The sequence below is a fragment of the Lissotriton helveticus genome, chromosome 4_1 (genome assembly GCF_964261635.1).
Source record: "Lissotriton helveticus chromosome 4_1, aLisHel1.1, whole genome shotgun sequence".
NCBI classification, from domain to species: Eukaryota; Metazoa; Chordata; class Amphibia; order Caudata; family Salamandridae; genus Lissotriton; species Lissotriton helveticus.
Genome location: NC_136063.1, coordinates 859479706 through 859505457, shown reverse-complemented (window position 1 = coordinate 859505457; position 25752 = coordinate 859479706).

Below are 25752 nucleotides of genomic sequence, written 5' to 3'. Positions count from 1 at the left end.
ACTAACAATACTAAATACACATCTAACAACATAATAACTTTGTGGGAAGGGAATCGAGGGGAGTGAGGGATGACACAGGACCTTCACGGAAGTCCAAGCTTCTGGCAGATTTCCTTCATCTGCCTGTTTAACTGAAGCATCTCGATTCGCACCTCTGACACCAAGTCATTGTTCCTCTTCATCTCCTTCCACATCAATGTGAGTGCCTCTGTCACCTGATTCAGAGTCTTGTGGGGGACAAGCTCCTCGCTTTTTGTGGGTGGAAGTGTCCAATTGCTGCTTGGGGGTTGACCTGTTCCCTGGCTGCTCGTTGTTGGCACTGGCACCTGGCTACTTGTGGGTGGGACCGGCACCTGGCTGCTTGGGGTGGGAACTGTCCCCTGGCCGGAAGCGGGGGGACTAACACTTGGCTGTTTGGGGGGGACTGACCCCTGGCCGGAAGCGGAGGGGACTGTCCCCTGGCTGGTTGGGGGGGGGGGTTGCTGGCATGTTTACAAATGATGCCAGTGCCTGCGCAAAAGTGATTGGTCCTGAACTGGAATCAGTGGTGGAGGTTTTTCGCTTTCCAGGGACCTCAACAACCTCAGGTATTGAGCACCACCTTCCTGCCATATTCTTGGACAGGTGCTTCCTCGACATGTCCCGGTACCCCTTCTTCATCCGTCGAACATGGTGCCACCTTTCTTTAGCCACCTGGAAGGCATGCGCCTGTGCTGGAGTCATGTTGTCTGTAAAATATGGTAAATGTCAATTTCCAACCAATCACACTATGTCACGGTCCATAAGGACAATAAAATCAAACATCATAGACAGCAAGGTAGGCAACACTCTGTAAAGTTACAAAGTGACCTGTCTACATAAATGTCAAGGCATGATTTGGTCACTGGATAGTGACATGACAGTGCATGGCAGGGGACATGTACAGACAAATTAAAATGCTAATTACACTGTCATTACATGTCACCATTGTGCATCCTGAGTGTGTGCAACATTTACAAATCACTTGAGTATGGAGGCATTACCCCTCCGTGGCCAGCACAACCCTCTTCTGATCCTGTGACACACTGCTACTACTTCTGTACAATGCACATGAGCAGCCATGTGTGTCTACCAGCAACCGGGTACAGTTCATGTACTCAGTGCCAAGACTGGCACTCTTTTACATGAGTGCTAGTGTGGCTGTGTGCAGGTGTGAAGGTCAACCTATTGTAAGCTCTGCCTACTTGCACAGGAACAAGAGTGGGACACCCGTAATAACCTACAGATTTTGGCTGCATCACGCTTCACAAATGAAACAAGGTTGTGCTATGAACGCAGACTTTACCACTAACTGCATTAACTCACTCAAACATCACTATACAATGTCTGAGTTTTTGACCCTGTGAGGGGCAGTTATCTTGTAACCCTTCATCCCAATCATGGGTGTCATGTAACCCCTATTCACTCTGTCTAGTAGATGACAACACACGTGTGTCCACAACGCAAATAGTAAAAATGGATTACACATAGCAAAGGCACCCTGGGGTCATGAGGTCATGGTATTGCCAATGCCAAAGTCTGACTCACACAGTGTTTGAGAGCCACACATTGCAAAATCAATGTGAGATCCGATGATGCAGAGTGAAAGCATGCTCACCGGCACCTGTCTCGGCTTGCTGCGGCGGCTTAAGCCCCTCCTCAAATTTTTTTACCCTACCACACGACAGCTGATTGTACAGGCCACCATTCTCTCACGCCTTGATTATGCCAGCTCTCTTTCGCTTGGGGCTAATACGGCCAAAATATGCCAGTTACAACGCATCCAAAAATTTGCAGCTAGAGCGCTTTTAGGTCTCCCACGCTTCTGCTCCGCTGCTGACACTATTCGGAAGCGGCACTGGCTCCCCATGGAGAGTAGGCTCAAATTTAAAGTACTCTGCCTTTCGTTTAAAATTCTGAAATCCGCCCGCTCTAGCCTTCTGAGCAATCTGCTCACTCTGTATGTTCCTACATGCAGGTTACGATCGTTGGATCAGCAGTTGGTCACTGTCCCTCGGCTAAAGTGCAGTCGGGCGGTAGACCGTTCCTTCCGCTACCTGGCAGCCAGGCTATGGAACTCTCTGCCGGAGCAGATCCGAGGCATAGACTGACTACTTACCTTTAGAAAGGCTATTAAGACCTTCCTCTTTCCGTTAGCCTAACCACTGTTTTTTCTGGTGTCCCCTTCTGTCTGTGGCCTTTATGCATTCCTTACCTGTAGATGTAAGCGCCGGGACGCCCCTTCGCTGGGGCAGCTGAGCGCTATATAAGCTCTTTTAACATAGCATAACATAACATAACATAACATGCTTGTTGTCTGATGTCACCCATTGTGGTAGAAGAGTCTGTACACATGATCCAGAGACAAGCATGGTATATCACCACAGACACAGCCTCAGCACAGCACTGCAGTGCGCAAATATGCACCTGCAATTGACATACACATCCATTAATTGTGTGGGTAACATAACGTTTTTACTTTTCACTATGAGCTACACACTGCCACTACTGTGAAGCAGCAATGCAGCATATCTTCTGATTTCACTGTGCCAAAATGTCTACGCTTACATGGCGTTAACCGCACTGCATCCTGGTTCACAACGCAGCAGCTACTGCACGCACATTGGACAATACACACTGCAGGGAAGTGTGCCTCATTCACTATGCATTGCTACTCACCATGTGCTAAAATGAAGGAGTGTATTGCCAGCATCATTTTATGAACAATGAGTACTTTGCTTGAATCAGTGCTATATTTCATGCTCAGTAATTGAAAGCTGTATCACTGTCTCCTGATGTGCAAAGTCACAACTAAGAATGATATGCGTTGCACCACATCCAACTAACAATGTGCAGACAAATTGGATTCCCAATATACATCTGCACATTGTGGCACAGTGACATCCGGTACACACCCATAATGCCAATCAACCATGTGTACCATTCGGTACTGACATTCATGACACCACAATATGGCAATTTCAAACGCCAATACCCACCAGTGGCGTGTGGGTCCCGGAATCGCTCCATGTCACCCCGTATGATGGGTTGTCGACCATCTGTGAATGAACAAATGTAAATATGTGTCATTACCAGGCATCAAGAAACGTGATGTGAAAACATTACAGTCACAGTAAACACAACATCACTGGGGAGGTGGATGACATGTTGTCTGCATGAGCCTGTTCACTTTCACTGCCATGCACACATGGCCTGTAAATGCAGTGGCGGACCACACAAAACATCAGTGCTGAGAGACATGCACATAAGAGTTGTCTCACGCAATTTAAAAGAACCATTTCCACACAGGCATCATGTCTAAATTGTACTGTGTATGATGTCATCTGTTGGTAAGAGGCATTTACGCAGTGCTATGGGATGTATGACACTCTGGAGAAGTCTAAATACCGGAGTGTCTATAGACCTGACAAGGACATTACTGCACATGAACCATTTACAGGGGCCGTGTAGGTACAGTTCTGATTTTTATGGAGCCCTGCATTTGTAACACTGTGTTCTGACCTGAACATAGGTCACACACATACTGGCACTGGACACATACATGGCATCCTGCACACTGTCTCTGACCAACTGTACAAAGTTTTGCCCAACAGTGCCAAGTCTGGATCCTGCACAGCAGGTCACATATAATAGCCCTAAATGCTTGTGAAAATGATGCAGCATTGTGTGTCTGATGTAACCACATCATGCATAGACACATTACACCTCACACCTCACTTTGCTATATTTAATGATTGTAACACTACTCAATGACGTCCGCTGTGGGGAGAGAGGAGCAGGACTTACGACTATTTCTCTTTGGAATTGTTCTAGCCACTCACAGATCCTACCTTGCATGTGGCCTCACACAAGCACCTGAACTATTGAGTGTGATTGTGTGATGGCTTCCTCCATCAACCGGTTCACCTGTGCCTCAGCCGTGGTGTACAAATGGACCTCTGTCACCTGCTTTACGCTCAATATTGCAATCATTGTCACCGTTTACCATCCAAACTTTTCAACATCATCCATTTACTGATGCTCTTTCTTTCCTGGTTGTCTGATACTCACTCTATATGTCCTTTTGGCCTTCTTTTCAACCATCCACGCACATTTCTTGGCCACCGATGCTGCCCCCGCGTGCCTCTTGCCATCTACATCAACAACATCTTCTACCTGCATGCCATTGCAACCATCAACTACACCCCATTTGTGAACCACAAATCTCACGTTCCCAAACAACTGTAGCCCAGCACAAATGTCACCCAGCATATGTATGTATGTATGTAGGGTATGTAAGGCCTTGCCATATGGATGACAGACAGCAGCCAAAAACTGAACAACAAGAAAACGTAATTTCCTGTCATGCCCAAAGGCAGAGATGCATGGGTATACAAATGGTGATCCCGTGCACTTGGGATCACCCCCGGGGACAAACCAACCAACCAACCAGTGAATATAGATGAACTGTAACATATATATGTAGACCAAAATCTAGCCCTGCTCCTGCTCTCATACCCTCTGCCCCCTATGTTAGGCCCTCACATGATTACCACTCAAACACACATGGACAGTCACTCATGCCTGTGGCACCAGCTCACCCAAATACAGCCCCACTATCACAGCTGGAATGAAGACAAAGCACATCAGAAAATTATAGAGCATCCCACATGCCACCGCAGTACTGATCCTCACACTGCCAGGACACTGACACATCTCCCACCATCTGCACACAGTCCCCTGTCTCAACATTGAAGGCAGAGTCCTCCACCAATATGTTCATCCACGCTCACACAGCCCTCTTCAACACTGTGCCAGCTTACCTCACCGTACAACTCACTTTACACACATTAAAATTCCCTATGATCAGCCATCTAACCTACAATGTGTCTATTGGCACAAGAGATATGAGATTGTGAGTCTGCTCCTTGTCCCAACTTGCAGACAAAGCCCGCATTGAGATTTGTCCCCACCTCCGACAGACCAAAGTGCTCACCATCAAGGATTATAAGAGCTGGAAACATCTCTTTGAATGACTCCACCCTTGATGGACTTCTAAATGCAAATACCCCCCGCACCTTCGAAACCTTTCTGCTGAGTGGCCACTCACTATGACATTGTTATTCTTTTGAAAGTGTCACACAGGAGATCTCTGTACCATATGTGGTCTTCACAGTGCAAATATGTCTTCACACATCAATTTCAACATGAAAACTCACCACAACTGGCACTTGATGCTGATATACAATAAGGGATATTTGGATTGATTACTCACATACCTACTCCACGGTTGCACACACTGTGTTTGGAATAGGTAGTCCTTCCAATCCTAAGTTACCTGAATCATGCGTAGGTCTTTTCTGGCTAATTACATTATCTGGACCACGATGTCACAGCATAACAGTCATGAGACAGCATGTACATGTCATACACACTTGACACACACGTCACTCACTTTCATACTTACGTTTTGTGATGTAAAAAAATGGGCTTAGTACTTACCACCCTGTTGGCCAGGCATCACTCCTGTGTAGTCCAGCAGGTCCGCCTCATGCGGCAACATGTCCTGCCAGCGGTGCTTCCACTGGCGTTCATTCCGGCTCACTCCAAAGTTGCGCTCCATCTGCACCTTCACACACTCCCAGCGCACCTTCCTCACCGACACCCTGTACCCCTGAAGGATACGGCCCCCAGCCTCCAACATCAAAGGTAGATAATGTTTAATCAATCACAGGAACCCCGCCAATGCCCCGTCACTCATCCTCCCCGACCTCCCCACAGCCGGCATCCCCCTGCACCCTGTTACCCACTTAAACTCTAATGAATAATAACCCACTATTCAAACTGGAACAAACTAAGTAACTAACCCCACACAAATACAACAAGACTGAGGACAGTAAACACACAAACAATATAAAACAATTAAAACAGACCAAAGATACACTTTTGACAGGACACAGCACACAGCCCCTCTCTCAAAATCATACAGCAACAGCACAGTCCAAGAGACACCTCCTCCTCTCAGCACAATCACAAGGAATGTGGTTAAAAGTGAAAGTGAAAGTCAATACCACACGCCTGTGACAGGAAGCAGTAATACATCACTTCCTGTGTGTTAGTGCCAAAAATGTAGCTATAGCGACAAAAATATGGTTGCAAACAGGCCGCAAAGCTTTACATTGTAAAACTGATATGTGAATGCGGCCCGTTTTTAGAAATGCGATTAAAAAATACACGCTAATACCCCGCAAAGGGCCCAATGGTGATACAGTATGATACAATGTTGTATTTTCATGGTAGTGATGATTTAAACTTTGCCTGGACTTTATTTGATTTATTTTAAAACAATTGTATTTTTTATTCAAGTTCATATGTTTAATTTTTGTTGCACATTTCATACATTGCGTATTATGTGATACAGCAGCATTTAGTTGTTCCAAGGCAATACCCGTTATGGAAGTTTTAAACTCCAACGACCATACTTTATGGTGCAGAATTACACGCCTCTAGCGCCTCTTTCATGCCGCCATTGCGTCCCTTCTTGTGATGCAGCAACGGTGCAAAAGATGCGCCATTCTGCGAGGTATCTGTGAGATATGTGAAGTACCAACGCACAGTGCCATAAGGAGGCATGCATGGGCAGGGGTGGGGTTCCAGTGCAGGAACGCCTCATACCAGTGCTTGGGTGAAATGTACAAGATTTCACTCAGTCACTTTTGGGGCCATGCTGCTTCAGATCCCTGCGCTTGCTTGTAGCTGGCGTAAAGATGGACACAGCGTTTTAAAAATGTGGACACCACAAATCATGTCAGGGGCAGCGTAGCACTTGCAAACCCACTCCAGCAATGCGATGCATTTAGTGCAGATATGCGTCAGGCATCCTTTCCGATTGTGGCCCATGTTGCACCGTATTGTGTATGCAGCACATCCATGCTGGTTATGCACAATGACTGGGGGAACCCTGCTGACATGCAGGGATGCGTTAGTTATTGTGTTTCTGCCCCTTAATGTCTAACACTGTGGGCCTTGGAAGAGGTGTAGGACGCCATTACGTAATGCAAACAACCATATTATAGGAACAGCGGCTAGCTGGACGCATAGAAACTCACATTGTGACATCCTAGAGTCACAATGGTGAATAGGCTGGCAGTAAGGCCCTATGACACCAGGAGACGTATCGGCGTTCCATGTATCTGTCACTATTATGGCCGTGGCTGGTGCGTTGGCATGGCAGTCTTTAATCCATTAGCTATACAGCATGGATCAAAACAGGAACAATGAAGATCCAACCACTAAGGGAGAGGGCAAGATAGGAACTGGATAGTGGGAAAGGATGAGCATATGCGAGGATGGGTCACAAACTGACGCCTTATTGCCAGTTTCAATTTTCATCACAGGGCATATCATCAAGCACAGCGTTAACATCATCTCCGCTCCAGTGGCAGTTTCCAAATGCAAAAGCAGAGCCATTTGGCTTGATCTTAATGCCAATATGGCACTGTGAGAACACCATGTACCACTACAACTTCACAAATGCAAACTCATCAAAAACATAGCCATTTGGCAACAAATTGTCCACCCCCCAAATCAGTATGATCTGACATTGTCCTGCTGTCTCTAAGTGAAATAAACAACTGCATGATTGTTGGTGACAAAAACTGATGTAATTTATCTCCAATATCACATTTCAGAGAGCGAGAGAGCACCTCCTTAACAGCTGCCTGGCCCAGCACCCGCTGATGACGTGGATGAGTATGTGGACATAGACGTTGACTCTCTGCAACTCCTGATCGACAGCTTCAACTCGCCTGCCCCCTGAGCAGGGCAACCCAGCAGCCTTCCGCCAACCCCAACCCCTGCTCAGACCATCGAGCAGCAGGCACCTCCTGCACCAGCTAGCTCCCAGGAGCCAGATCCCACCACCCATGCCTTCCAAAGGTGGGTCATTGAGCTCCAGGAGCAGTTGGGGGAAAAGCTACAGGTGGGGTTTCAGCAACTGGCAGAACAAATTGCGGGCCTATGTGGGTGTCTCAGTCCCATTAGGGACTGCATGCAAACACTCACAAACACCCACAGCCCCTTCATGCTAAAGGTTGCTGGTATCTTTAATGCCCTGCACCAGCTTGTTTCCTCCTTGCTGCCCCAAGGTTTGGTGCAGATGGATGCTGCTGCTGCCTCAACATCCTCAGCTCCACCACCCGGTGTGTCAGTGCCTCACAGTGCTGCACCCACAACACCAACTGAAACCTGTGAGGCACATGACACACCAGATGATGGAGATGAGGATGATGGCGCTTTCGTGCTGAGGAGGAAGCGGTAGCATCCCTCTGTGCCAAAGCCCCAGTTTCTTCTGTTGTGCTGTGCTCAGTATCATGCCACACATACCTTTCTTGCACTTTCTTCCACTGTGCCCTGGAACCTCCTCGGACCCCACCATGGATTGCCATATCACCCCATTCCTTGCCACTTGAACCAGCCTGTGGACTGTACATTGCCTCTTCCCTTGGCCCAGTTACTATCAATTGTCTCTGTCTGGCCCTCCAACGGGCACCCTCTGCACTTGTCCTAAATGCTCACCACATTTGTAAATATTGTAAGTAAATAATGAATAATTCACACATATGCGATTCTCTCAAATGATGTCAAAGTACACATTTTGCAAATATTGTCTGGAGACTGATCCATCCAGAAGGTGCACCAATGTAAAGACTAGCAGTGTACATGTCTACACAGATCCGGCATTTAAAAAAAATTAGTAGACATGTGTAAACAGGTGGTGCCACCATTGCACCAATGGAACGGTATGCAAATGTCACAATTGCAATAGCCCATTGGGCAAGCTAATGTATCCGTACATGCCATTGAGCTTGTAATAGCAAAATGTGATAGAAGAACGCTCCCTGTTCCACGTGTGCATACAGCGAGGCAAGTACTACAGGCCTGATGTCTATAATGCCATGCACTGCCACATAGCTGTCTTTGATCTCTATTTTTACGTTCATGGAAGGAAAGGAGACCCCCCGTCTGACCCATATTTGTTCCACTCCTGCATACACTGAGTATCCCGTGGAATACAACTGTCACAGCCAACGTTGAAGTAGAGGTGGCATTTCTTCATTTAGACAAATGGATTACCTGTAGCAGTGCTGGCTGTATTTGTTGTTGTTTGAGATAGTATTAAAATTAGAAACCACTGGACAGAGTGTGTATTCCCCGCACATTCCATGTGCCCATTTTGAGGGAGGTCATAGTAGGTGTAGAGTGTAATAAATTAGAGAGCACATTCGCAAGTAGGATTTGCAAAAAAGTAATGTGGTTGCAGTATTGCCTACCCTGGCACTGAATGTTTGGAAGTTGACCTTCTACAGATGTTAAATGGCAATGCAAACAGCTAAAAAAGCATAAGTTAGTACAATGGGGTGGATTGGCTAACGTCAATCATCAAAACCTTGAACCAAGGCAACATTCACACAATGACAGAGGTGTGTGTGCTACGTACCACGACCAAGGATATGCAAGTGTCTTGGTTGGTTCTTGTGAGGTTCCCAGCTGCCAGACAGTTGCAAGTGTGCATGTGCAAACGGTGCAACTTCCCAGCCCAAAGATACATACCAACACAGGTGAAACGAGTGGGAGCACAGTTTGTGAATGAGAGTGCCCTCTGAGTCCTCATGGAGTCAGTGATCGTAACACAGCCAAATCTGCAAGTATGTGGGAGTTCACAGGGATTGTGACACAATACAGTTCAGGATAGGCATTACATGACTGCTGGTCCCTGTATGTAGCAAGTGCAGCTTGATAGGCGAGGTATTTATTTATTTATTTATTTTGACATTTTTAAAGCGCGCTGTTACCCCGAGGTGTCCTGGCGAGGTAGCTGGACATTTTTGAAGTGACATTGGGCAGTTCGTGAGAGTATTGTGATGCCTGTAGCTCTTTGGAGGAGTGATTGTGGATGATCTGCTCCTGTTGGCTCATGGTAGAGCCAGGTGGTCCAGTTGAAATACTGTGATGTCCGTGGGGCCTTGAGTACCTTGCAACATCCAATCTGTGCCTGTCTCAATGCTGGTCCCGCTGATTGTGAGGGGCAAGATAGCCTCCACCTTTTACCGGCATTGGTGCGGTGGGAGAATGCATTGTGCGCTTGCTGTTGCAGATAAGTGGGCACAGTCTCAGTGTTTTCAGAGGCATAAGAGTCCATCCATTGTCCAGCCTGTTCTTGATTTAGAACAAATTGAGTATTTCCATTTGCTACTACACGTAGACATGCTTGGAACAGGATAGAGTACAGAAGCTTGTATTGCCTAAGACGTTCCTTGATTGTCATGAATGTGTATCTGTGTTTAGTGACCTGTGACGTGTAGTCCTGGGTGGAATTTTAAGATGATTGACAACCGGAATGTCTTGTTGTATAAATATGTTAGCATTATGGCATCCCTGTCCCTGTAGTTGAGGATGCAAATCTAGAACGTAGGTGGGTTCAAACCTGTTGCCAATGTTCTTGTAGGCATCCTGTTTCCCTGTTCAAGTATGATGCAAGATGAGAGAGTGCCTTCAGGTAGCATCTAGAAGGCCCAAGTAACAGTATACACATCCGGATCTTTAGCCTCCTGCCATTCCGGCAGGCCCACCATGCATACATTATTGCATTGTGTCCTTCTTTCAGCATCCTCAACTCCGTCTTCCATCAACTCCACATGGTTGAGTAAGTGTACTATATGTAGGTCTACAGCTACAACATGCAGGACAATTTGAGCAATGTCAGCTTCTGCGTGAATGGTGTGATCTACCAGCTAGTGAGGATCTGCACTTAGATGTGTGAGGTCTATTGCCACGTTCACACTTTTGGTCATTAAGAGAGTGCATTATTGCTGTAGTGGCTCACCCTGCTTTTCCACTGCTACTAACATTGCAGCCTGCTTGCCAGAGGCATAATCCATATTGGTTTGCTATTTCATCTAAATTGATTTGCCCGTGAAGGACGGAGGGAAGGTCAGTGGGCCTCCGTCAGCCACCCTGGCACGAGTGCCGTGTGACATGTGGCAGGGTTGTCAGCCACATTTTGCCTCCTGGCGTGGATTAGGTGGGGCTTCGGAATGTTGAGCCGTCGCAGGTGGAGCTGCCACACCAGGGTCACACCATTGAACATGTGTGAGAAGTTGGCCTGATGTATGATGTCTCCCATTCTGGGGGCACCTTATATCAGTCCAAAAAATCCCTTATGGTGGTGGTTGTAAGTCAACCTTATAGACAAGCTATCCTAGAGGTAGCATGGACTAAGCAGCCTAAAGGCTTAACTCAAGAGGACATGTGAAGCCAGCTGTTTTACCATATGCAATCCTGAAATATCAAATGAAAGGACACCACACAAGTTATATATTATAAAAATATATGTATTTATTCTCAGAATAATCCCGACTACTCTTTATGAGCAATGAAGCACAAGAGTTTAAACAAAAGCACAGTATAACATATACAAGTTGCTCAATTATGGATGAGGCCGGTGGCCACTCAAACCATATATCAAAAAAGTCGTATAACAATCACTAATCGATCGGGGGTAAGGCCTAGGGCCTTGAGAATCGCTGGGACTACACTGGACTAACAGCAGTTAGGACGGGAGTAGCCCGCGGGATTCGGGTGCAGTGCCTAAAGCACACGCATGCACCAATGCAAAGTCAATGGTGCGTAAAAGTTATCGAGTTACAGTTTTAAGAGTCTTCCCACTGGACTAGAAGGACAAAACTTTAGACTTAGACACTAGAGGTGTAAACCACTACAGGAGCACCAGTGTTCAAGAGTTACCTCACCCACAGGAAGCGGGTGCACAGGTGCAAAGATGTGTCGGGTTTCGTCACGAAGCTCTAGGGTGCCTGGAGATAAAGATGCTGCAGGCGTCCAGAAGAGAAGTGTCTGGTGTGATCCAAGGGTAGATCGAAGATGTAGAGTAACTGAAAGCAGAGGGGACAGAGTCTGGGTCACTAGCCAGTGACCAGGAAGGAACCCGGAAGGAACCAGGCAATGTCGGGCGCAATCAGGTGCTTGTTGTGAAGCTTGTCTCCGCTGCCACGTGGTCTCTGGGGCACCAAGGATGTCCTGGAGTGAATCATTAGCTGTCCCACAAAGGCTCTCGCTGTCGGCGGTGTCGACTTCCAGATCGGAGTCAACAGGCCTTGGCAAAGGCAACCCACGCAGGATTCAAAGATCGCTTCTTACTCGGACCAGCAAGGTCTGAGCGGGTGCTCCTTTTCAGGGGAGCGAGGGCCAGTCTGGAGCAACCAGACTAGCAGAGCAAATTCAAAGGTTCGTCGGTACTAGGGCAACTAGCCAACGGGCAAGCGACCAGACCAACGCGTCAAGCAGGAAAATGCAAAAGGGCCCCAGGCAGCACTCGAGGAGTGTGGAGGGGTGAGCTTCAGTGCAAAAGCTGCTCAGGGCTGGAGCTTCTCAAACTCCAATGCACAGCTTCGAGGGAGCCTTGGATGCTGCACGGTCAGCGCTTTGTAGTTTTTCCAAGATGGCTGGCCCCACGCTTCAGGTAGCCTCTATGGGTCTCAGCTCTGCAGGGACTGTGGATCGGGCTGTTAGAAGGCAGGCACGCTGGGTCTTGTCAATCTTGGTCGCTCGAGTTCCGGCGGGAACTGCAACAAAGCAAATGTTGAGGTGCTGGATGGTGCCTGTTTGCACAGGGTGGTCACTCCTTGACCACAAGGGAGATTCTTCAGTCTTCCACGTCGAGTGAGATCTCGAAGGGTCCAGAGTTTCATTTCATAAGTTTCAGTCAGGATAATCTGATGTGCATCTGCACAGCTCCTACTTTTAAGTCAAATCAAGGGGCTGGATTACCTGCTAGGTCCCTCCTATGGGTGGGACCCAGGAAGGGGGTGGTTACACCCCTTTCCCTTTGTTCATTTTTGCGCCAGAACTGGGGCTGGAGTGCCCCAGAACCGGTTTGTCTGGATTTTGCCTGGGACACCTTGTGCGCCCCAGGCAGTGTCTAGTTTCTTTCAACCCTCCCTGCTACAATCCACTATCTCAAGTCTGGGGTGGTGTGACACCTCCCTGTGACAGGAAACTCTTTGTCCAGGCCTCCCCTGCCAAGTTTCGGTCAGCAGCAGAAGGTCAGACATGTGTCTGTGGCAGCAGCATCCATTTTGTGATGCTGGGGCTCTGGTTAGGATTAACCGCGTTTCGAGTAAAGTAACATGTCTTCTCCCTCTAGCAGGGTGCGATGCTATCCCCATCACCAGGACTGGTGAGGGGGTAGCATTCCAAAGTGTATGACACCAAACATGACATGTTTTGATAAAGCCAAACCAAAGTTAGCATTAACCGCAAGGATTATAATGCACTTAAGAGTATATGGTATGGCAGTATTACTGGAACAGTATTAGGGAAATGGTTCCAACACTGCAGACAGGCTCAGCTCATGCTAGAGCACCACCTCACATAAAACCAAGCACTCTGCCTCCAGGATTGTAAAGGCCTGCCTTAGGAGTGACTTATAGGTGTATATGTGTCCAGATATAGGTTTAGACATAGGTATACTATATCTAAGCAAGGGGTGAGTACACCACCTTGCCCCAGCTGTGTGAACAGCCAGTTGTGTCGATTTAAGTACCAGCCAGGGGTGGCAAAAGATATGCTGAAGCCCCTGGTAGGCATTGGATGCATCTATGCCCTGGGCACCTATAGTGCACTGTACAGGGGCTGAAAAGGTGTCCAGTACCAAATTGGTTATGTACCTATAGTACATGTCTGTGAATTTAGAGAGAGAACAGCAGGCTGTGGGTCTGATTAGCAGGCCCACAGCCACATTAAGTCGAAAACCAGTGAAGCAAAAAGCAAAAATTGGGGTGACCATAGGATAGCAGACCCTACTCTCCTACACAACCCCCCCCAAACGCAGGGACATTAAACTTAACCTTGACCAGATAAGTCTTCATGTTCTAAGTGGAAGTACCTGGAGAGACCATCTGCATTACCATGGTCAGCCCCTGGGCGGTGCTCCACTGTAAAGTCCATCCCCTGTAGGGAAATGGACAACCTGAGTAGTTTGCGGGTTTCACCCTTCATCTGATTGAGCCACAAGAGGGGCTTATGGTCTGTCTGAATTAGGAAGTGAGTACCAAACAAGTATGGCCTCAGCTTCTTCAGGGCCCAAACCACAGCAAAGGCCTCCCTCTCAATGGCTGACCAATGTTTCTCGCTGGGGGTCAGCCTTCTGCTAATGAAAGCAATGGGCTGGTCTTGACCATCTACATTAAGTTGTGAAAGCACAGCTCCCACCCCCAACTCAGAAGCATCTGTTTGAACAATGAACTGTTTGGAGTAGTCAGGACTCTTAAGGATTGGTGCAGAGCACATGGCCTTCTTCAGGTCATCAAATGCCCTTTGACAGCTAACTGTCCACTGAACCTTTTTGGGCATCTTCTTGGATGTTAGATCATTCAATGGTGTCATAATGGACCCATAGTTCTTAACAAATTTCCTGTAATACCCAGTCAGGCCCAAGAAGGCTCTGACTTGTGTCTGGGTAGTTGGAGGAGCCCAGTCCTGTATGGCCTGGATCTTGCTCTCCAATGGTTGAACTTGGCCTCCACCTACTAGGTGGGCCAAGTACACAACCTTGCTCTGCCCTATCTGGCACTTGGTAGCCTTGATAGTCAGGCCTGCCTTTTGCAGGGCCTCCAGAACCTTCTTCAGGTGGATCAGGTGATCCTCCCAGGTAGAGCTAAAGACAACAATATCATCTAGATATGCTGCACAAAAGTCATCCAACCCAGAAAGGACTTGATTCACCAACCTTTGGAAGGTGGCAGGTACATTCTTCAAACCAAAGGGCATCACCACAAACTGATAATATCCATTGGGGGTAGAGAATGCTGTTTTTGCTTTAGACTCCTCAGCTAACCTGATTTGCCAATAGCCAGCTGTCAAATCAAATGTGCTCAGATATTTGGCAGAAGCCAATTTATCAATGAGCTCATCTGCCCTTGGAATGGGATGAGCATCTGTCCTAGTGACAGCATTGAGACCTCTATAGTCCACACAAAATCTAATTTCTCTTTTTCCATCTTTGGTATGAGGTTTTGGCACAAGGACTACTGGGCTGGCCCAGGGGCTCTCTGATGGCTCAATCACTCCAAGATCTAACATTTTCTGCACCTCAGCCTTTATACAATCCCTGACATGGTCAGGTTGCCTGTAGATTTTATTCTTGACAGGCAGACTGTCACCAGTGTCCACCACATGGGTGCACCAGTTAGTTTGACTGGTTGTGAGAGAAAACATATGTCTATGGGCCTGCAACACCTGCCTGCAGTCCCATTGCTGCTGGTCAGTGAGGCTGCCTGCCAAGGCTACTCCATCCACTGAGCCATCATCAGGGTTCTGGGATAACAAGTCTGGGAGAGGGTCACTCTCTTCCTCCTGTTCCCCATCTGTAGCCATGAGTAAACCCATGTCTGCCTTGTCCACATATGGTTTCAATCTGTTCACATGGAGCACCCTGTGGGAGCTCCTAGGGGCGCCAAGGTCCACCAAGTAGGTGACCTCTCCCTTTTTCTCAATTATGGTGTGGGGTCCAGACCATTTGTCTTGGAGGGCTGCTGGGGCCACTGGCTCCAACACCCACACCTTCTGTCCAGCCTGGTACTCAGTCAGGACAGCCTTTTGGTCATGCCAAGCTTTCTGTAATTCCTGGCTGGCCTCCAGGTTTTTGGATGCTTTCTCCATGTACTCAGCCATCCTGGAGCGGAGACCAAGTACATAGTCCACAATATCAAGTTTAGGCTTTTTGAGAGGTAACTCCCATCCTTCCTTCACAAGACACAATGGACCCCTCACAGGGTGGCCAAACAAAAGTTCAAAAGGGCTGTAGCCAACCCCCTTCTGTGGGACCTCTCTGTAAGCAAAGAGTAAGCAGGGTAAAAGGATATCCCATCTACGCCTGAGCTTTTCAGGTAATCCTTTTATCATTCCCTTTAGGGTCTTGTTGAATCTCTCCACAAGCCCATTGCACTGAGGATGATAGGGTGTGGTGAACTTATAGTTCACTCCACACTCTTTCCACATTGCTTTTAAGTATTCACGCCCGAAGTTGGTACCTCTGTCTGAAAGTACCTCCTTTGGAAAGCCCACTCTGGAGAAAACTCCAAGTAGGGCCCTTGCCACAACAGGAGCTGTTGTGGTCCTCAGGGGAATTGCCTCTGGGTACCTGGTGGCATGATCCACTACCACCAGGATAAATCTGTGCCCAGATGCTGTTTGGGGATCCATTGGTCCAACAATGTCAATCCCAACTCTCTCAAAGGGCACCCCCACCACAGGTAGAGGTATCAGGGGGGGCTTTGTGGTGCCACCTGACTTGCCACTGGCTTGGCAGGTGTCACAGGAACGACAAAACTCCTTGGTATCTTCTGACATGTGAGGCCAGGGAAAGTGAGGGACAAGCCTGTCCCAAGTCTTGTTCTGGCCTAAGTGTCCTGCAAGGGGTATATCATGGGCCAAGGTTAGAAGGAAGCCCCTAAATTGCAGAGGTATAACCAACCTCCTGGTAGCACCAGGCTTGGGGTCTCTATCCTATGAATAAAGGAGCCTATTATCCCAATACACTCTATGGGTACCTTGAGCATTCCCAGCAGCCTCAGCAGCAGCTTGCTGTCTGAGGGGTTCAAGAGAAGGGCAAGTTAATTGAGCCTGCCCCAGATCTGCCCTTGAGGGTCCCCCTGCCCCAAGAAACTCAAACTGATCAGGTTCAAGGTCTTCTGGGACAGTCTCCTCTTGGATCTCAGAATCAGCCTCCTGTGAGATCTGATCCTCAACCTGGGGCAAGTGGGAAGGCACTGCCTTGACCCTCTTGCTCTTTCTCTTGGGTTGTGGTTGGTCTATAGTTTCAAGATCCACCACAGGCTCAGGTAGGCCCTTCTTGGCCTGAGACCTGGTTACAGCAAGGACATGGGCTGAAATCCCTAGCATTTCTGCATGAGTCCTGTACTCCACTTCTGACCATAAGGATTCCTCAAGATCATTGCCCAACAAACAGTCAACTGGGAGTTCTGCACTAACAACAACTTTCTTGAGGCCAGTTACCCCTCCCCAGGAGAAGTTAACAACAGCCACACTGTGTGTAGTAGTGGCATTGCTAGCATTGGTCACTAGGTAGTTCTCACCTAGTATCATCTGTTCAGGGTCCACAAAGTTAGGTGTCACCATAGTGACACTGGCACACGTGTCCCTGTAGGCCTGAGCCAGTTTCTCATTAAATAAAGGCGTCTGCCTGTACTTGCCCAAAGTATTAGGACTTATAGTAGAGGACATAGCTATGTCCCCATCACAGATCAGAATTGCCTGAGTAGGGATTCTGACTAAGGCAGACTCCATCTCAGTACTCAGGGTTAACCCCACTATAGCCTTGGGTTGTGCTCTACCACTGTTAACTGTACTAGGGGGTGCAGGTGTCTTTGGGACTGCAGTGGTAGGAACTGGATTTCTCTTAGTGCATTCACTTCCCCAATGAGAGGATGTATGACGTTACAACGCATACTTTTACCACGCATACCTTTACAACGCGGTTTTTACCACGCATACCATTACAACGCATAGCGCTTAGAGGTGCTGGATAGTGGTAAGTATAATTTTCTATTCCAACTCCAGTCCCCGTGGACACTAGGGAAGGTGTTGGATAGAAAATTAAACTTATTCCCTATCCTAGAGCGCCACCCAGAGCAATGCGTTGTAATGGTATGCGTGGTAATGACAGACTGAGACTTTACTTCCCTGCAACCAACCCTCCAGAGCCTTAGTGGCACAATCAACAAAATCAGTCCAGTCTTGAGTCTGTGCTTTTTGGGTGTCTCTGAACAGCAACATGTATTGCTCAGTGGTTAGGCCAAACCCTTCAATAAGAGCACTCTTCAAGACAGAGTCGTTTTTAGCATCCTCAGGTCTAACAGTGAGGAGCTTATCTCTCCCTTTCTCAGAAAAGGAGAGCCACAAGATTGCTGCCCACTGATCCTGAGGGACCTGCTGTACCATGCAGGCCCTCTCCAGAGCAGTTATCCATTTGTGGATATCATCCCCATTTCTGTAGGGGGGCACAATCTTACTCAGGTTTCTATGTTCATAGGACCTGTCTTTATCCTTAGGGATAATGCTGCCACCAGTGGGAGTCTCCCCACTCAATCTCTGTTCTGTTGCCAAAGCAAGTCTAGCTTGGGCCAGGGCTACTTCCTCCCTCTCTATTTGGAGTCTAACAGCTCTCATCCTGGTCTTATGCTCTTTCCTCTGAGGAGAAGTTATTCCCCTCTGAGATTCTCTTGAGGCACTAGAAATGTGAGAATCCCTGGAAGGAGTTCTCTCTCTTCTGTTGCCTGGGAGAATTCTGCTATTGGGTCTGGAGAAGTGTCCTTCTCAGTCCCATGTAGGACCAAGTTAGCTTGGCTAAGCCTTGCAACTGGTACCTGGTTTCCCCTCTGATCATGATCTGACACTTCACCTTCTGATTCAGGGTCTGCCTCCTCATTTTCTCCTTCTGGGAAGGTGTTCTCAGTCTCTGGGGGATTCACTCCTTCTCCTGACCCTGAGGGAACTATTCTAGCTTTCTCAAGATCATCCTTCTCCAGGATGGCTATCAGGATGGAAATGGTAGGGTTGTGACCCTTTCTCAGCTTCCTTGCAGTGCACAAGGCACTCAAGTCTCTATGGCTGAATTTGTCATAGTCTGAGGTTGCCTGTGGAGGGTCAACCATCACAGGTAGAGAGCTCTGAGCTTCACCTGTGCCAGACATGACTCTAGTGAGGTGTAAGTGATGCACTTACCTACACTAAGTGTTTTCCTACTGTACCTTGCTGGTGAGTTGTAGTCAGGGTGTGCTAAGCCCTTCTACCTACAACTACTAAGTTCAGTAGAACTTAAATATGCTAAGCTTTGTTTATATGTACCTATGGTACTTAATGTGATCTTTCAATTTGATAAAAGATTGCAAAGGTAAAACAACAGCAAGCTCAAATCCGTACCGCTGATCACCAATGTGAGAAGTTGGCCTGATGTATGATGTCTCCAATTCTGGGGAACCTTATATCAGTCCCAATCCCTTATGGTGGTGGTTGTATGTCAACCTTATAGACAAGCTATCCTAGAGGTAGCATGGACTAAGCAGCCTAAAGGCTTAACTCAAGAGGACATGTGAAGCCAGCTGTTTTACCATATGCAATCCTGTAATATCAAATGAAAGGACACCACACAAGTTATATATTATAAAAATATATGTATTTATTCTCAGAATAATCCCCACTACTCTTTATGAGCAATGAAGCACAAGCGTTTAAACAAAAGCACAGTATAACATATACAAGTTGCACAATTATGGATGAGGCCGGTGGCCACTCAAACCATATATCAAAAAAGTGGTATAACAATCACTAATCGATCGGGGGTAAGGCCTAGGGCCTTGAGAATCACTGGGACTACACTGGACTAACAGCAGTTAGGACGGGAGGAGCCCGCGGGATTCGGGTGCAGTGCCTAAAGCACACGCATGCACAAATGCAAAGTCAATGGTGCGTAAAAGTTATCGAGTTACAGTTTTAAGAGTCATCCGACTGGACTAGAAGGACAAAACTTTAGACTTAGACACTAGAGGTGTAAACCACTACAGGAGCACCGGTGTTCAAGAGTTACCTCACCCACAGGAAGCGGGTGCACAGGTGCAAAGATGTGTTGGGTTTCGTCACGAAGATCTAGGGTGCCTGGAGATGAAGATGCTGCAGGCGTCCAGAAGAGAAGTGTCCGGTGTGATCCAAGGGTGGATCGAAGATGTAGAGTACCTGAAAGCAGAGGGGACAGAGTCTGGGTCACTAGCCAGTGACCAGGAAGGAACCAGGAAGGAACCAGGCAATGTTGGGCGCAATCCGGTGCTTGTTGTGAAGCTTGTCTCCACTGCCACGTGGTCTCTGGGGCACCGAGGATGTCCTGGAGTAAATCACGAGCTGTCCCACAAAGGCTCTCGCTGTCAGCGGTGTCGGCTTCCATATTGGAGTCAACATGCCTTGGCAAAGGCAACCCATGCAGGATTCAAAGATCGGTTCTTACTCGGAATAGCACGGTCTGGACGGAGGCGCCTTTTCAGGGGAGTGAGGGCCAATCTGGAGCAACCAGACTAGCAGAGCAAATTCAACGGTTGGTCGGTACTGGGGCCTCTAGCCAACGGGCAAGCGACCGGACCAATGCATCGAGCAGGAAAATGCAAAAGGGCCCTAAGCAGCACTCGAGGAGTGTGGAGGGGTGAGCTTCAGTGTAAAAAGCTGCTCGGGGCTGGAGCTTCTTAAACTCCAATGCACAGCTTCGAGGGATCCTCGGATGCTGCACGGTCAGTGCTTCGTAGTTTTTCCAAGATGGCCGGCCCCACGCTTCAGGTCGCCTCCACGGGTCTCAGCTCTGCAGGGACTGTGGATCGGGCTGTTAGAAGGCAGGCACGCTGGGTCTTGTTGATCTCTGTCGGTCGAGTTCCGGCGGGAACTGCAACAAAGCAAACGTCGAGGTGCTGAATGGTGCCTGTTTGCACAGGGTGGTCACTCCCTGACCACAAGGGAGATTCTTCAGTCTTCCACGTCGAGTGGGATGTCGAAGGGTCCAGAGTTTCGTTTCATAAGTTTCAGTCAGGATAATCTGATGTGCATCTGCACAGCTCCTACTTTTAAGTCAAATCAAGGGGCTGGATTACCTGCTAGGTCCCTCCTATGGATGGGACCCAGGAAGGGGGTGGTTACACCCCTTTCCGTTTGTCCAGTTTCGCACCAGGACTGGGTCTGGAGTGCCCCAGAACCGGTTTGACTGGATTTTGCCTGGGACACCTTGTGCGCCCCAGGCAGTGTCTAGTTTCTTTCAACCCTCCCTGCTACAATCCACTATCTCCTGTTTGGGGTGGTGTGACACCTCCCTGTGACAGGAAACCCTTTGTCCAGGCCTCCCCTGCCAAGTTTCGGTCAGCAGCAGGAGGTCAGACATGTGTCTGTGGCAGCAGCATCCATTTTGTGATGCTGGGGCTCTGGTTAGGATTAACCGCGTTTTGAGGAAAGTAACATGTCTTCTCCCTCTAGCAGGGTGGGATGCTATCCCCATCACCAGGACTGGTGAGGGGGTAGCATTCCAAAGTGTATGACACCAAACACGACATGTTTTGATAAAGCCAAACCAAAGTTAGCATTAACCGCAAGGATTATAATGCACTTAAGAGTATATGGTATGGCAGTATCACTGAAACAGTATTAAGGAAATGGTTCCAACTCTGCAGACAGGCTCAGCTCATGCTAGAGCACCACCTCACATAAAACCAAGCACTCTGCCTCCAGGATTGTAAAGGCCTACCTTAGGAGTGACTTATAGGTGTATATGTGTCGAGATATAGGTTTAGACATAGGTATACTATATCTAAGCAAGGGGTGAGTACACCACCTTGCCCCAGCTGTGTGAACAGCCAGTTGTGTCGATTTAAGTACCAGCCAGGGGTGGCAAAAGATATGCTGCAGCCCCTGGTAGGCCTTGGATGCATCTATGCCCTGGGCACCTATAGTGCACTGTACAGGGGCTGATAAGGTGTCCATTACCAAATTGGTAATGTACCTATAGTACATGTCTGTGAATTTAGAGAGAGAACAGCAGGCTGTGGGTCTGATTAGCAGGCCCACAGCCACATTAAGTCGAAAACCAGTGAAGCAAAAAGCAAAAATTGGGGTGACCATAGGATAGCAGACCTACTCTCCTACAGCATGGAGCACAGGCTGAAATGTAGGGCACCTGGCGATCTACATTCCATGCGTGACAACAGGTTAGGGGCTTGGTGGACAGTGTCTAGCTGGAGAGTGAGGTGTTGTTTGCTAAAGCACCGCTCTGCGTGGTGTATGTGTGTAATTTATCCAAGCCACTTGTCTCTGTATCACAGGGGTGGAGGTCTTGCCTGCACTACGATGTCAAGATGAACATGCCACAGTTCCCGTCTGTGGGCGCAACACTTTGATCCGCATCTGCAATTCGAGTAGAGTTGGCTGGCGGAGTGTCCCTTACAAGTCACTCGTTGTGTGGTCGCAGTATGGCACGCATACTGAGCGTCTGTTGCTGCACCTATTTGTGTTTCTCAGGCATCAAGTCCTCTCTGTCACACTTGTGCACCCATGCCAAAGACACAGCAGTTGGTGAGTGAAGGGACATGGCCGCAGTCATACCTAGTCCACACAGCAGAGGGGAGCCGAGTGGGTGGAAGTGGGGCTATGCAGAAACTATTTTTTGCGGCTGGGCCAGCAGAGGCACCACCGCACCACCACAGCAGGCAGGATCACAACGAACCTTCAGTCGTCTCCCTGCGGTGACCACCAGATCCACAGTGCCCAGGATCAGACAGTCTAAGGTCAGGATAGGTCAGGGGTGGGTGGGATGTGGGGAAGGCCCTCAGGGATGTCCAGATGCACTGTGACTCATCATGACTCGAAACAAGGTTGTCCTAAGTGTATGTCCCCACTTTCACCAAGCACCCGTTTGGCAGCAGGACTCTTGGAGGACACTGTAGTCCATCTAGGGCTCTCTTTCACAAATCTGGGAGCGTTGTGGTCCATCACAGGATGTAGGGTGTGACCCTCCTGGTCATCCTCCCGGGATCAGGTGTCAGTGCGCAGGAGCACGCAGGCACACCGTGGGTTTGCGTCAGGGTCAAATTAGCTACAATGCTCAAGTCCAGTGGATCAGCGGTCCAGGGCACAGTTTGCACTCCCCTGTGCATTGTGGGCCTAGTCCTTCTCCCAGTGGCACCGTAATGTTAACTGCACCACTTCCACAGCCTGGGGGGCCAAGCTCCTCCGTGGGCTTACATAGCGTGCAACTCATATATGTTATGTGCTCACTCTGTGGTTCAGGATTCCCTGGCTCAGCGGTGCAATGAGCAGACCCAGATTTTCCTTTATATTAGCCTCAGGGCTGCAGCAGGTGTGTAGTGGTTCCGCCATTCACCAAGTTGTTCAGCAGATCGTCAAACAACGGATGAATGTGCCCGTACAAATGATGCTCCCGCATGCGCTGTACCCAAGCACATCTGCACTATTTGCTGGCTTCACCACCACACATATCACGCCATATTGGCATTGCACATAAGTGGGCCATCAGTAATGAGTATTTATTTTACATGTGCTACTCACCCATGGGGGACACATGACATAGGGCCATCACTTTCTGTACACTTCCAGGGGTGTGTGTACCTCCATGTGTTTTGACAGATGTTGATGTTACGTAGTGCTTCATATGCAATGGGGATGTGTCTCACTGGTAGCGATGAATGATCCAGCTGTCAGTGTGTATCCTCAAAGGGTTGTCTGTCCAGCTGTGGGAGGTGTATTCGCCCATGCATGTACCCTTTCTGAGATGTTGGTGTTTTCAGTGTGTCGGTGGTTGTCCATCAGTCTTGGCAAGTATCTTCTCTACATAGCAATGGTAGACCGTGTTGATCTGAATGTGGTACAGGCTTCCAGGCTAATGTCTTATGACAGACAGATAAATCTTCTTACCCCATTATACGCCACTTTTCACATTATTGGCAAATATGTCCCATACATTTCATACTGCCCAACATTTCACGCCCCATTTCCATTTTTGACCCCCAACTTGACACCCAAATTTCATATTGTGCCACATTTCACACCCCATTTCCATTTTTGACCCCCAACTTGACACCCAAATTTCATATTGTGCCACATTTCACGCTCCATTTCCATTTTTGACCCCCAACTTGACACCTAAATTTCATATTGTGACACATTTCACGCCCCATTTTCATTTTTGACCCCCAACTTGACACCCAAATTTCATGTTGTGCCACATTTCATGCCCCATTTCCATTTTTGACCCCCAACTTGATACCCAAATATCATAATGTGCCACATTTCACGCCCCATTTCCATTTTTGACCCTCAACATGACACCCAAATTTCATATTGTGCCACATTTCATGCCTCATTTTTATTTTTGACCCCCAACTTGACACCCAAATTTCATATTGTGCCACATTTCACGCCCCATTACCATTTTTGACACCCAACTTGACACCCAAATTTCATATTGTGCCAGATTTCACACCCCATTTCCATTTTTGACCCCCAACTTGACACCCAAATTTCGTATTGTGCCACATTTCACGCCCCATTCTCCATGTTTTCCAAACATAACATGCCCTCTTTGCAGCTCTTACCCGATTCCACACATACATTATTGGGGCATATGTTCGAGCCCTCATTAACATCATGGCCATCTGTGCAGCTTTTAATTGCCAAAGATACAGCAACAATGGGAATGCTAATATGCAGGATATATTTCAAATACAAGCCTAACTTAGATATCCTGCTCATGTAACACAGGACTCTATATGAATTGTAACACGCAGATTATCAAGCCCATTGTAGGTTTTTTAGGGACAGTTTTCGGCCGCTAATACTGACATATTTGTCACAAGGGTCTGGATGATATGACCAATTGTCTATTGGTTAGGTTGCATTAACTATTAGCTTCCTTTACACCATTTCACACACTCCTAATTTTAAAATTTCACACTGAGTACACCCTCCAATATCCCTTGATTTGGCCAATGTCAACGGATTCTGATTCTTATCCTGCTCACAAACAACACACTACTGTGCTTGTATTAAACTCGAGGGACACAGCCTTTTTACGTTGGCTGGCCTACGTAGCACCATGTAGACTATAGTGTCATACATTTGACACACTGCAAAGCACATCTGTACTGTGGACACATTCCCACCATCAATGGAGTAGTGTTTTATCTTACAACATGTTGAGCCACGTAACTGTTTCATGAGTACAGTGCCCAGGGCGGACAGAGACATGCAGACATGGTATGTGTTTCGGAAATTTTATTTGACACCCAACGTGTGTGTTCATTTTGCTCTGACATTTATGGGAGTTTGACCGTCACAATGTGACTGACTCAGTCAAAGAAATTGTGTATGATTCGGTTCCTTCGTGCAAGTGCGGCTGCATTTGCTGTGGGGTGTACAGCACCAGTGTCTTCTTCGTCCTCATCTTCATCTGGTGGTTCTGGCACTTGGATCTATGGTGCTTTTGTACGCACGCATATGTTGTGCAACACACAACATGCCAGGATGATTTTGTTCACCATTTCAGGGCTGTACAGCAGACTGCCACCTTTGATGTTCAAGCACCGAAAACGTGATTTTAAAACGCCAAATGTGTGCTCAACAATGGACCTTGTGCGTCTGTGTGCCACATTATACTGCCTCTGGCCATGGGTGGTGGGGTTTCGTAGGGGTGTCATCATCCATGGCCCAAGTGCATATCCTTGGTCCCCTGTGACATATGAGGGAAGGAGGAATTAGTAATTGGTTGTGCTGGATGTGTTGTTGATGTTGATGGATTTGTATGTTGGCATTTATGACATGTTGTTTCTCAGGTTAACCATGTCTTGCAGCAGAATGCTTTTGTGAATGATTTAAAATAATATTGTCTCTCTAATGTTACTCCCTCCACTACCCTACAACTTTCTTTTGTGCAGCTCAGTTGCATGAGTGGGTCTTCTCCCGTCTACCACTGACAGTGATCTACCAAATGCACTGTCATTTGCTTTTGCTAGGTAGGATGCAGGAGAACACAAAACACACATTTGACAATCTGTGCCGCTGCAGCAACGCACTAATTTACAACAAGGGGTGGTGATG